The following is an 11230-nucleotide window of genomic DNA, read 5'->3' on the forward strand; positions in this document are numbered from 1 at the left end:
TGAATCTGAAAAGGATTCTGGTGTGTGTGCTGGATGGATGCATCCTCTGCTGGGAAATTGTTATCCAGCACACTTAGAAACTCTCATGAGACTTGACTGTGGCCTGCAGGCAATCTCCACAGATGTGTCCTGGAATTAAATTATCTATGCAAATTCAGTTTTCTTTTCACACGTTGCAAATAAGCCTGTAGAGAGAGATCCATCCTAGGCCTCATTTAATGAGGGAGTCAGTTACACACACAGGCTTGCACACAGCACTCCCTCTTAGGCTTTACTGATCTACATACAGCCTGCTCTGAGTAACCCCTGTTGTAAAACGGGTAATGTTGCCATTAGCATAAGCACCACCCTTCTGTCTTTCACGCACTATCTCCTTTCTCGGCATGTGGTAGCCAGCAGTTGTAACATCTCCAGTAAAGAAAGCATCTGGCACACTTAGGCAATAGCACTTTTGTCCAATTCATTCATAAAAGGGAAACCTTTTTCACTCTTTCCTCTTACAAAGTTTCTTCTTTGGAATTTAAACAGCTGATTATTTTCTTTTCACGCACCCGCTTAGTCTGTGGTCCCTTAAGTTGTTGAAGCTTCTACCCATCTGAAGGTTCACTTTGCAGGGTTCATTAGAAACATCATGCCTTTCCCAGCACGTGAGGCTGTGCATTGGGCTTTGGACAGCCAGGCCATCCCAGAGCACCATTCCATCCCCAAGAACCAGGGATGAGCGCCCCACACAGTGCAGCCTCTCAGCAAACACCAGCCACTGCTTCAACCTCCAGGATCTTCCATCCTCTGCTTCTGCTCACAGGAACAGGACCTTGGACTTTCTTCTACTCTTCTGAGGTTTCTAAAGGCTTGAACAATCTCTTGTTGTTCCCACACCATCCTGTTACCTTTCTGACCCTTCCTAAACAGTCTTTTCTCAACTCCTCTTCATTCTCCTTAACAGAAGGTGCTCATTATAATCACTTGCCTTGTTAAGGCAACTGGGGACATGTGTGGGCTACTCTTACAAATTGAGCCAAAGAGCTGCCCTCAGGGAGGTTCTCACTGCTCACTCCTTTCCTCCCAGTACATCCTGGAACACTGTCCATTCAAATGGTGAAATCTCTGTCAGGAGTAGTTAGGTGCAGCTGAGAACAGCAGTACGGACCAGGTCACATTCCCTTTCAAGCCTGTTTTCTATGCCTCTGTGAAGTGCTTTAAGATGACTTTGTAACTCACTCCTGCCACAGCAAATTATGAGGCCAGCTAGTGCCTCTCCATCCAGGGCAAATTAAAAAAACCTGCTTCCTTTGTAATTCAAGGCCCTGCATCTTCCCAGATTTGAAACAGTCTCTCAGAAAGATGATCTTACAATCTTTGTGTGGTTGATATGGACCCCACTGTTGTTAGGTGGACAAGCCAAGATCTTGGGAGCGATCCAGGTGGGGAGAAAAATAGGAAAAAGTGGGGAGAACCAGACAAATCGAGAATATGGTGGAAGAAAAGCAGAAGTGGCATGCAACCCACATCCCCTTGTAGCAAAAGCTGTGGTGCTTTGAACATGTTTAGGGCTGGAACATTAGCTCCAGCGTGGTTTCCACCATGAATGGAACTGAAGTTCACTCCCACCGGTAAAAACTGGTTTGTTAGCAACACCCTACTCATCCTGCCTGTCTCTTATGTAAAGTAAGGCTAATCCGAGAATCACCTGACAGGGGGCCAGGTCAGAAAGTCACAGAAGGCTTGGGCCTGAGACATGACCTCCTTTCAGCTGCTGTTTGGCACTTCCCTGTAAGAGCAGAGGTGGAAAGGCTGGTCTGTTTCAACTCTCCCTAATCCTTTCTGCTCCATCCATTAAGCCAATCCATGTGTTAAAAACTCTCTGTGAAGACTTTTTGCATCCTGCCAGTGGCAACGCTGGATGGGGACCAGCTGGATGGAGAAAACCCTCTGTCCGTCTGTCGGATGTGGGAGAGAGGTTAACAACCTTTTGTAAGCTGGTTTCTCACACACTTTCTAACTACTGGTTTTTTTGGGAGACGGCATCAAGGAGAAAACATGAAGTTATGAGTTAGGTACTGTGGCAAGGAAAAGGGAGCCAGGGTCGAGCTTCTGAGAAAGCAGCAGGATAATCCTACATTGCAATGTGTAACCAGAGTGTGTGGGAATCAAGTGAGGCTGTGATCAAGCTTTCTGGTGGAGGAGGCACCAAGCACCTCTCTGACTCTGGCAAACAAAGATGTTCATACAGATTTGGTCCTTGGAGACAAATGATTGCCTCATCTTTGATGAGATACTCTCTGACCAGTTAGGATCATTCCCATTTTCAGAGTGATATCCTAAGGGAGTGAGGCTTATTCAGTGCACATGTTCATCTTCCAGTCCTCCCAGCCCTTTTTACCAACAAGTCTTAAACTACCTGGCGAATTACAATAAATTTGGCAGTGAGCTGTGAGTCTCAAAGTTCTTAAGTTTCTACAAGTGGCTGGATGGGTGTCATGGCTTAACCCCAGCCAGCAACCAAGTACCAGGCACCTGCTCGCTCAACCAGCAGGATCAGGAGACAGAGTCAGAAGGCTAAAAGCCAGAAAACTCATGGGTTGAAATAAAGACACTTAATAAAGAAAGCAAAAGCCATACACACAAACAAAGCAAAACGAGGAATTAATTCACAGCTTCCCATGGGCAGGCAGGTGTTCAGCCATCTCCAGGGGAGCAGGGCCTCATCATGCACAGCAGTTACTTCAGAAGACAAACACAATCACTACAAATGTCCCCTCCTTACTGCTTCTTCCCCCCAGCTTTATATTGTTGCCTTAGAGTCAATATACTGAGCACAATGTCATTTGGTATGGAATATCCCTTTGGTCAGTTGGGGTCGCCTGTTCCAGTGTGTCTCCTCCCAGCTTCCCATGCACCTCCAGTTTCCACACCAGTGTGGCAGTATGAAAGGCCTTGGCTCTGTGGAAGCACTGTTCAGCAATAACAAAAATGTCTTTATATTATCAACCCTGTGTTCAGCACAAATCCAAAACACAACCCCGTAACAGCCACGGAGAAAAAAATTAACTCTACCCCAGCCAAAACCAGCACAAAGGGGAGAAAGAATCCTGGTGGATTGTTCCCTCTCCCACATGGGGTAGGAGCAGATGCACTGCTTTTATTAAACGTCAGCAAATCCCTCTCACAGGTGTGGGATCAGGCAGAATCACATATTATGCAGGGGGAGGAGAGAAGGGGAAGAAGAAGCAAGCAGTTTTCTGCTTTTTGGGTTTTCTCTACTTGTTTTTTTCCATTGGAAAGTTGGTTTTCATTGGTCCCCATTTTTGGCGAGTGAATAACTAATGTTCTCCAAGGTTAGGTGGTGCTTCAGTGAAAGGCCATGGCTGGGTTCCACACTTTAGAAAAGACTGCAGAGGACTGAGCTCCTGAAGGACCAGCCAGGGTTTGCCCAAGCTCCAGTGCACGCTGACACAGGATACCAGGAGTTTAGCTAATTTTAGGTGGTAAGGGACTGGTCATGCCAGATGCAATCAATAAGCCTGCTCTCTCTTTCCTTTCATACTGAGTCTTAGTGTAGGATTTTTATTAAAGGTTTAGCGTGACCTGGAACCCAGAGGAAGCATTCAGCCTCTTTGATGCTAATCTGAACCACCAAAGCTTTTAAGGTTCACTTCGTGCTGCCAGCAACACCCAATGCCAGCAGTGATTAGTGGTCTCCTGGGAGGTATCTCAGCCTCTTAGGATTTGACAGGGAAACAATAAAGTTTGCAGTGGAGCCGAGTTTCAGCTGTGCCCGTCTGCTAAATAACAAGTGGTAAATTATAGTTTCCTTCAATTGTGGCAGTTTGTGACTCCTCATGAAGTCACAAAATGATCTCACCTCGGTTATTCACCGTGTCCTTTCTTCTACCTGCCATGGTGAAGATGTTTTTCTTTCTAACAATAGAGAATAAAACCGAAACCAAATCCCTTTCTATTAATGCAGATCTAATGCACATGCAGTGCACAACATCCCTTGTTTCTGGCTCTAGCTGCCACATCTGAAGCATTTTTCCTTCTAAGAGTTGGAAAGACAGGCCACCGCCTTCCTTTTAAGGTGTTCCCTTGTCACTTGTCTCCCTTGATGCTAAGCACTCTGCTGCCAGGTAAGGACTGCACATCCCTATTTCCAGATTCTCACAGTCAAGGAAAACTCTTGCACATGGCCGACCTTAGAAACAAACCCTTCAGTCTGAACCTGAGGCTGACAACCATGTGGCTCAGAGGGCATTGCTGGGAGATGTTCATCACTCAGTATTTGTTCATGATGCTGGCAGGAACATGTTTCCACGTCTATCCTGAATGGGCCATGCTGAAGCAGAGACCAGCTGGCTGCATCCTTATCCATCCCGATGGTGACATCTATGGAGTGATGGGGATCAGCTCTGGAGGGTGTTTCTGGGCGCACAAGGAGGAGGAAGAGGAGGCACTAAGATGTGAGGACAGAAGGAGAGGCCACCAATCACTTGCACAAGCCCTGTGGAAAAACACGTCCATGAGAGTGGGTTCCTTGGCAGAGTGGACATATGCGCTGGCTGCCAGAAGAGGGGATACAAGAGGGAAAAGAAGTACAATGGGCTCATGGAAAAATCCTTGTGCGAAAGGAAGAACAAGAAGAAAAGAAAGGCATGCTGTGCAGAGGCAAATGGGAGTAAAGATAAGCCAGTACTGCTGAGAAGCTGAATCAGCCTTCTGAATCAATGTGAAGCTTTGACTTTCACAAGGACAATGCTGTTGACTTTAGAGACAAAGGCAGAATGGGTTATAAGAAAGAGTCAGGAAATGGAAGTTACCACCATCTATGTTTTGATATTGATAATGTCAAGAATAGTTTAGTAAATAGGAAGTTAAAAGCCAGGAGCTCACCAGCAGAAGCTAACAGGGAAAGCAGAGCAGGAACAGAAGTGATGACTGAGAACCAAGGCAAATGCAAGCCTGGCATACAAGGAACCAATTGTTTCCTACTCTTTGTAAAAGCTGGCACAAACAAATTTTAAAAGCAGAGCTATTGTTTCAAATGCAGCTTTAGAGCAGCTTCCAGTGGATGTGCAACACCCAATTTAACAACCACTTTACATCTTATCCTTGATGGGCACTGATCTAAATATGCCCACTAAAATACAAGTCATATGATAGATTTTCCATAGCCTTTAAAGCTATTTTGAGTCAAGGACACGTACCTGAAAAATCACAGATCTTTAGTACAGAATTTTTAACTAAGCTGTGAAGCCCTTTGATCAATAAACTCACTGCTTTGTTGCCACTAAGAAATTGAAAGCAGCCACTGCAGATTGCTTTACCACAACATTTAGAAACTGAGATGGGAGAATATTTTCCAACCCACAACAGTTTTTGCGTACTGTCCTTTAAAAGGATTATAATCACAGGCTTTATAGGAGAACATGCACCAGCCCCGACGTTGTGAACTCCTCAGTCTCTCTAAAGGTTCTGAAAGCCCATTCATCATGGGCTGCTTTAAAAATAAAAGATACACACTTTGCTTTTCTTAAAAAGAAATTAAAAAAGGATGTCTGTGAAAAAGTTTGTGACTAGATCTTTACCAATGAAATTTGCATAGAGAAGACACTTGTTACTGGATAAAAGATTGTGAAGACAAGATGTTTGTCAGCTTTATTCACCCTGGAGAATTCTGAAAGAAGTTTGTGACAAAAGCAACAGGACTTTCAAGTTTGAAAAGGTTGTTACTGTAAAAGGAAAGGGGAAAAAAAGAAATTCATTGCTGAAATGGTTGGGCTGCCATGTACAATTCAACAGTCACTAGGAAACTTCTCAGATCTGAGATGTTCAGGCACGTTATGACAAGGAGAAAACGCAGGCAATATAGAATTGTTTTTATCACTGTAGCCAGGAGTGCCAGCATTGATGTCTTCTCATAAAACACCAACTCAGCTTCTGCAAGGGTTAGTTAAACCCAAGGATGTACTTGGTATCTGGAAAGTAGGCTTGGGAAAATATTTTACACTGGCACCTGAAGCAGTAGCAAGAGGTGACTGGAACAGCCTTTGGAAATGCCATTCCAGCCTTTCTTTGCTGGACTATAACTGTGGACTTCAGGAATTAATGCACTGTATGAACCAAGCCCATGCCCATGCCCACCTCCTGTGGTTGCCTGGATCAAGACTACAACAGTTACAGTTGTCTGGAGAGCCTTTGGAAGGATAAAAAGCTTTTATACTGGTGACAAACTAGCCATCATCATCTTAAGGATTTGCTGGGTCACAATAGCCGTGAATCTCCTCATCATTCCAGATATTACTGGAGGATTCATCTGTTGGTGCATTAATGAATACGAAATACTTATTTATGAGGCATATTTCATATTTCTACTTCCCTATCCATAGTAAAAGCAACATTTGTTACCTTTATATATGATTAAGTATGTTCTGCTCTATCCATAGGCCCTATGTCACACCACTATTGCTATTTAGTAATGTCAGACCAGAGCCTTATTTTGTCATGTCAAAGTATCATGAAGCTTCATCTTTGTCCCCAAAAGTCTGGGGACAACACTATGATGGTTTAAAAAATATCAGGTGAGATTTACCCTCACTAGACACTTGTGAAGTATGGAATGGTATAGAAGGCATATTCCATAAGTTTGTTGAAAAGCTACAGCTTGTCTGAAGAAAGAGTGGAGTTCAGAAAATCCCATTAAAGAGGATGTTTCCTTCTCACTCACCTGTTACAGAAGTCACCGTCAGACCCCACGATGAATGACCCAGATCCCCCCTTGCATTTTACTTTTGCTAGGAGACCACAAATGATGTTGGAAGGTGTTGGAAGGTGTTCCCTCTCAGGACACTCATGGTTCAGAAGCTGCTATTGGGTTTGAGGAATTATCCTGGGGTTGATGTTCTTTCATGATGTGAACCCCCTAAAACTTAGGGAACTGGTAGTGTAACGCAGAAGCGACACTTTCGCCACCCATTTTCAACACACTTCTCAAAGGCAGTCACCTTGGAGAGGCAGATCCATGACACTGGGAGCAGAATTCCTGTGACAACCTAGAGCAGGAGGCAGCCACTGGCGAACCTCTTTCTCCAAGAGAAATGACCTTTTGGATGCAAAAGCTCAACTGCATAGTGGCAAAGGCACCTGCCATTTCCTAAGCCTAGGAGGCAACCTCACATGAGCCTCTCTTGCTTTTGTGTGCACTGCTCAGCCAGGACTGTGCCTCGCCTGGACCACATAGGGATGGGTGCTGTTAATATCCTCACTAGCAGCCTGGCCAGCTCTTAGGAGAGCTCGTTCTTGGGACGGCCACCCACACCATCAGCAGTAATTACAATAACACCCCCTCCCCTTGCACATGCACTTCTCCAGGGTGTTGGTGGAAGATAAACCCTGCTAATCCCCTCCTGTGCAAATGGCATTTATGTGCAGCTGGTGCAGGTAAACAAGCACAAGCTCAGGCTCCTCCTTGCCGCGGGAGCACACTGGTCCTGGGAGACGCCCTGCCTTTGCCCTCTTTCCTGTGGGGAATTCACTAGCCACAATGCCCTGCTTGAAGTGGGGAATACAGGAGCAGGAATACACCCCATCAAGGCTTTGCCAGCCACTATTAATGCAGGCCATATTTATAGCAATAAACCAGAGCAGATACCTAAATCCTGTAGAATTTAAATGTAAGATGCCCACAGCCCTCTCTCAAGAGGTGGAGAAGCAAACATGATGCTCCTGGATATATGCTCCATGGCAGTTTTCTTCCTCACGGCCCACAGTTGTAGGGACTTTGAGCACAGGGATGAAAATACCTGTTCCCATGACAAGTGTGGCATATGCCAGCTGTCAACATTCAGTCAAGGAAAGTTTTTGCCTCCCAAGGCCATACTTCTCCCCTCCACATTCACACCAAAAAAATTTTGCTTTCCTAAAAGCACTATGAAGTGTTTCTAGGCAGATTCTTGGAGGGCTGTGCCTGGGTCTAGGGAAAAGCCATAGCCAGGCACCACAGTGTAGGCTTTCCCTACAAACCATGGCAAAGGGTCATCTCTGAACAGGTTTTCAAAGTGCAAGGCAGCCAGATGGGGTTGCAAGTTGTGAAAGACCAGAGTTTCAGACATTCCTGGACCATTTCAAAACGTGTTTTGACGAGCCCAGTTGCATGGGGTTTTCTGCAAGGCCTTTTATGATTATATCTCTCAGTAGAAGACTCAGGACTGCTTTAAAGAAAGAAAAACAAACAAAAAGATGCAATTTAACTCCAAATACCTGAAGAGAGTAACTAGGGAACCCAACTTTGGAAAACACACTGCAGTGTTTATTTGAAGATAAAAACCACTGCTGCAAACCACTTAGGTCTGATTTAGATTATAAAGGGTGTTTGGTTATATAAATGCAAGGGATGTTTTAAAGTCTTCCAGCAAGTCCCTTTCAGCATTGCTACTCACAACAGAAACAAAGCCCCGGGGTCAGCCAGTGCTTTCACCAGCCCTTCTGTGACTCCGGGGAGGTTTTATGAGCAGGGGGTTGAGTTCAGGGTCCTTCAACAGAGAGCAGGGCAATAGACGGGGAAACAAAGCACTGCCCTGAGAGGCCCAGGGGGATCCTCTGCCAAGGAAGTAGGAGACTGGCAGTGACCTGTTTACCTGCTGCAAAGGATGTCCCCCAAAGGACAGATTTATCCCACCCTCCAAAACCTCCCCAGTGTGTTTGAAGCAGAGGGCTACTGTTAAGGGAAATACAAGGTCTCTTACTTCTAGAATCCAGATCTCCATCCGCTCTCCTCCCATTCCCATGATATGTCAGTTTGGTGAAGACTTGTTCAGTGCCATCCTGCTCACAAGCAGAACCCATTAAGTCATCTACACCCATCACATGGCTGTTCCGAGGAACAACGGGGCTGCCCTCCCCAGTTAATAAACATTTATCAGCTTTGGCAAAGCAAGGCTTTGGACAGTAATCACATAATGTTGTCTGGCACAAAGGACAATGTTTGCTCAATACTACACGTTTGTTATAAAGTACCTTTTACTATGGATGCCAGGAACACCAGGAATTACTGAAACACACTTTTCCACAATGGTGTTTTCCTTTCCTATCCGTTTTCAAAGCTCTAAGGCTGAAATTTACTCTGTCAGGGACAACCCCCAAACACAACAATCCTGTGCCTTTCATACTGATCCTTTCACCAGTAGTATTTGTGTCCTTGCAGATGTAAAGGGTAACATGCCAACCTGCTGGGCTAAGTCTGTGACCCCTTGCCCCCACCCAAACTATCACCCAGATAAAGGGTTTGTTTGCCCTCCCAACTTACCTCATCAGTGTCACAGATGAGGTCACAGTTGGTGTCACAGGCAAGGACCCTGTAACACACTGGTCTGTCACATTCCCTTACACATTGAGTGACATAGCTTGATGAAATCATATATTTCCCAACACATTGATCTTCAGAGATGCGTAAATGGCAGCCAGCCTTGTGGGGCCTTGACACTCTGATCAAAGTGTAATATTTAGGATAAATGTACAAATTCCTAATCAGTACTGACCTCAGGTCCTACGTTTTCCATGGAGTGAAGAAAGGGGTTACAGACAGGGCACTTGGACAGTACTCTGAAAATACAGTAATCCTTTACCAGCCTGAGAGCAAGCTTTGAGCTACCACCAGTAAGTCCCAGGCTAGGACTAAGAGAAGGGAGTCCTAGGTCTTCCTTGGGTGATCAGTCCTTGAGCTGACACCAGAGGAGCTGCACCCTCATCTCGCCACAATTGGAAGCCGGACTTGGGCTCTGCTGTGGACTACCTTCTCCTCATTCCTAAAAAAACCTTGTTTGCTGATAAACCTCCTTGGAAAACTCTCCACTTTGCTGACTGGGAAGAGGGGAGACTGCAGCAAGCTGCAGTACAAAACCACATGCTCTCACCCTCTTACATTAAGTCACCAGAGAGCAGCGGTGATTGGAAGGGGAAAAGTCACTCGGACATGGCAAGCCATATCCACACCGTGACCAAGGGTGCAGATGGCCCTGGCCTTCTTTAATACAGCACTAGGGCTTTCTCCCAAAAACTTTTTTTTAAAGGTTGGCATCTACAATTCACAACCTTAATGCAGAGAAAAACGTGTGTACATTCAGCTCTTGATCCCCCAAGGCAGCCCATCTGAGTAGGAAACATATAGATCTTCTTTATGATGACATCCTTTCAGTGCAACATTACGCTCCCCTTTAGATCCGTGCAACTGCATGAGCTTAAAATGTCAATTTGACATTCTGAGCATCTGCTTCAGGCATCTACATAACTCATGTTTCATCTGCACTCTTTTTGTTGCATTAGTGCTAAAAGCAGAGAAGGTGGTCTGAGAGACAAGATTTGCTCCTTGAGATTAGAAGAGGGCAAACTCATGTCAGGAATTAGCACTTCTAGGATTTTGTTTCCCAATATAAGGTAGGTATTAAGAAGGCATAGAAAAGGGTATCCTTAAATTAGTTAAAAAAAGAAGTAAGAATGTTCTCAGCCTGGCTATTGCTGCAAGGTCACTGCAGTCTTGGTCCTTGGTATTTTATGTTATTTGAAATGGAGCTGCTGCATAATTTGAGAAGTTTTGCATTACATATGAAGTTGAACCATCTCTGAAATAGTTCCTGCTGAAGTTAATATCAAGTAATTCTTGTTTCCCACTGTCCCATTTTCCAATACACTACATTTCTGCAATGGCAACTGGTAATTGCACGGCAGGATCCAAAACATTTTGGCAATAGATCACAAAACTCTTCAGGATGTAGGAGGAAACATGGCATTACTCAGGAAATGGAAACACATTACCCAGTTAACATGATCAGAAAATTAACATTCAAAAAGTCATTTACAGGTTTCAAGGGTTAGCATATTAAGAGAGAAACAATTCAAGAAGTTTAGAACTGTTGTTTCATATTGCTGGACAAGTCCACCATGACACCACCTTCTCTTGTTTGTGTATTTATCTTGTTTATGAGTTTCTTCTACCTTTAAACTGCAGAGCAAATTTCTGCAACACTACACCAGAAGTAAAGCAGGGTCTGGTTCTGTAACACACACTGGTCTTTCACAAGTGGGTCCTAGAAGCCAAGAGTTTTAGCGGTCCCTTTGGAAGTCTCACCTACTCTTGGTTTTACACAGCACAGGTCAAATCTCATCTGCTCCACAACCATGTATAGCCCCGTTTTAATGAATACAATCCCACAGGGGTTCTGCCTGCAGCAACACCAGA

The 11230-nt window shown here is 44.8% G+C and overlaps 1 protein-coding gene across 1 annotated transcript in view; it reads right to left on the bottom strand.

Annotated features, from left to right (window-relative positions):
• GPR156 (G protein-coupled receptor 156) overlaps window positions 1-11135 on the bottom strand; it is a 38352-nt gene extending 27217 nt beyond the window's left edge. The window contains exon 1 of the mRNA XM_027681242.1: window positions 8742-11135. The gene's annotated coding sequence lies outside the window, so the exon portion shown is untranslated. The remainder of the gene's footprint in view (window positions 1-8741) is intronic.
• Window positions 11136-11230: the final 95 nt, after the last annotated feature.

Source organism: Neopelma chrysocephalum, unplaced genomic scaffold, assembly GCF_003984885.1.
Source record: "Neopelma chrysocephalum unplaced genomic scaffold, ASM398488v2 Primary Assembly neopelma1_60, whole genome shotgun sequence".
NCBI classification, from domain to species: Eukaryota; Metazoa; Chordata; class Aves; order Passeriformes; family Pipridae; genus Neopelma; species Neopelma chrysocephalum.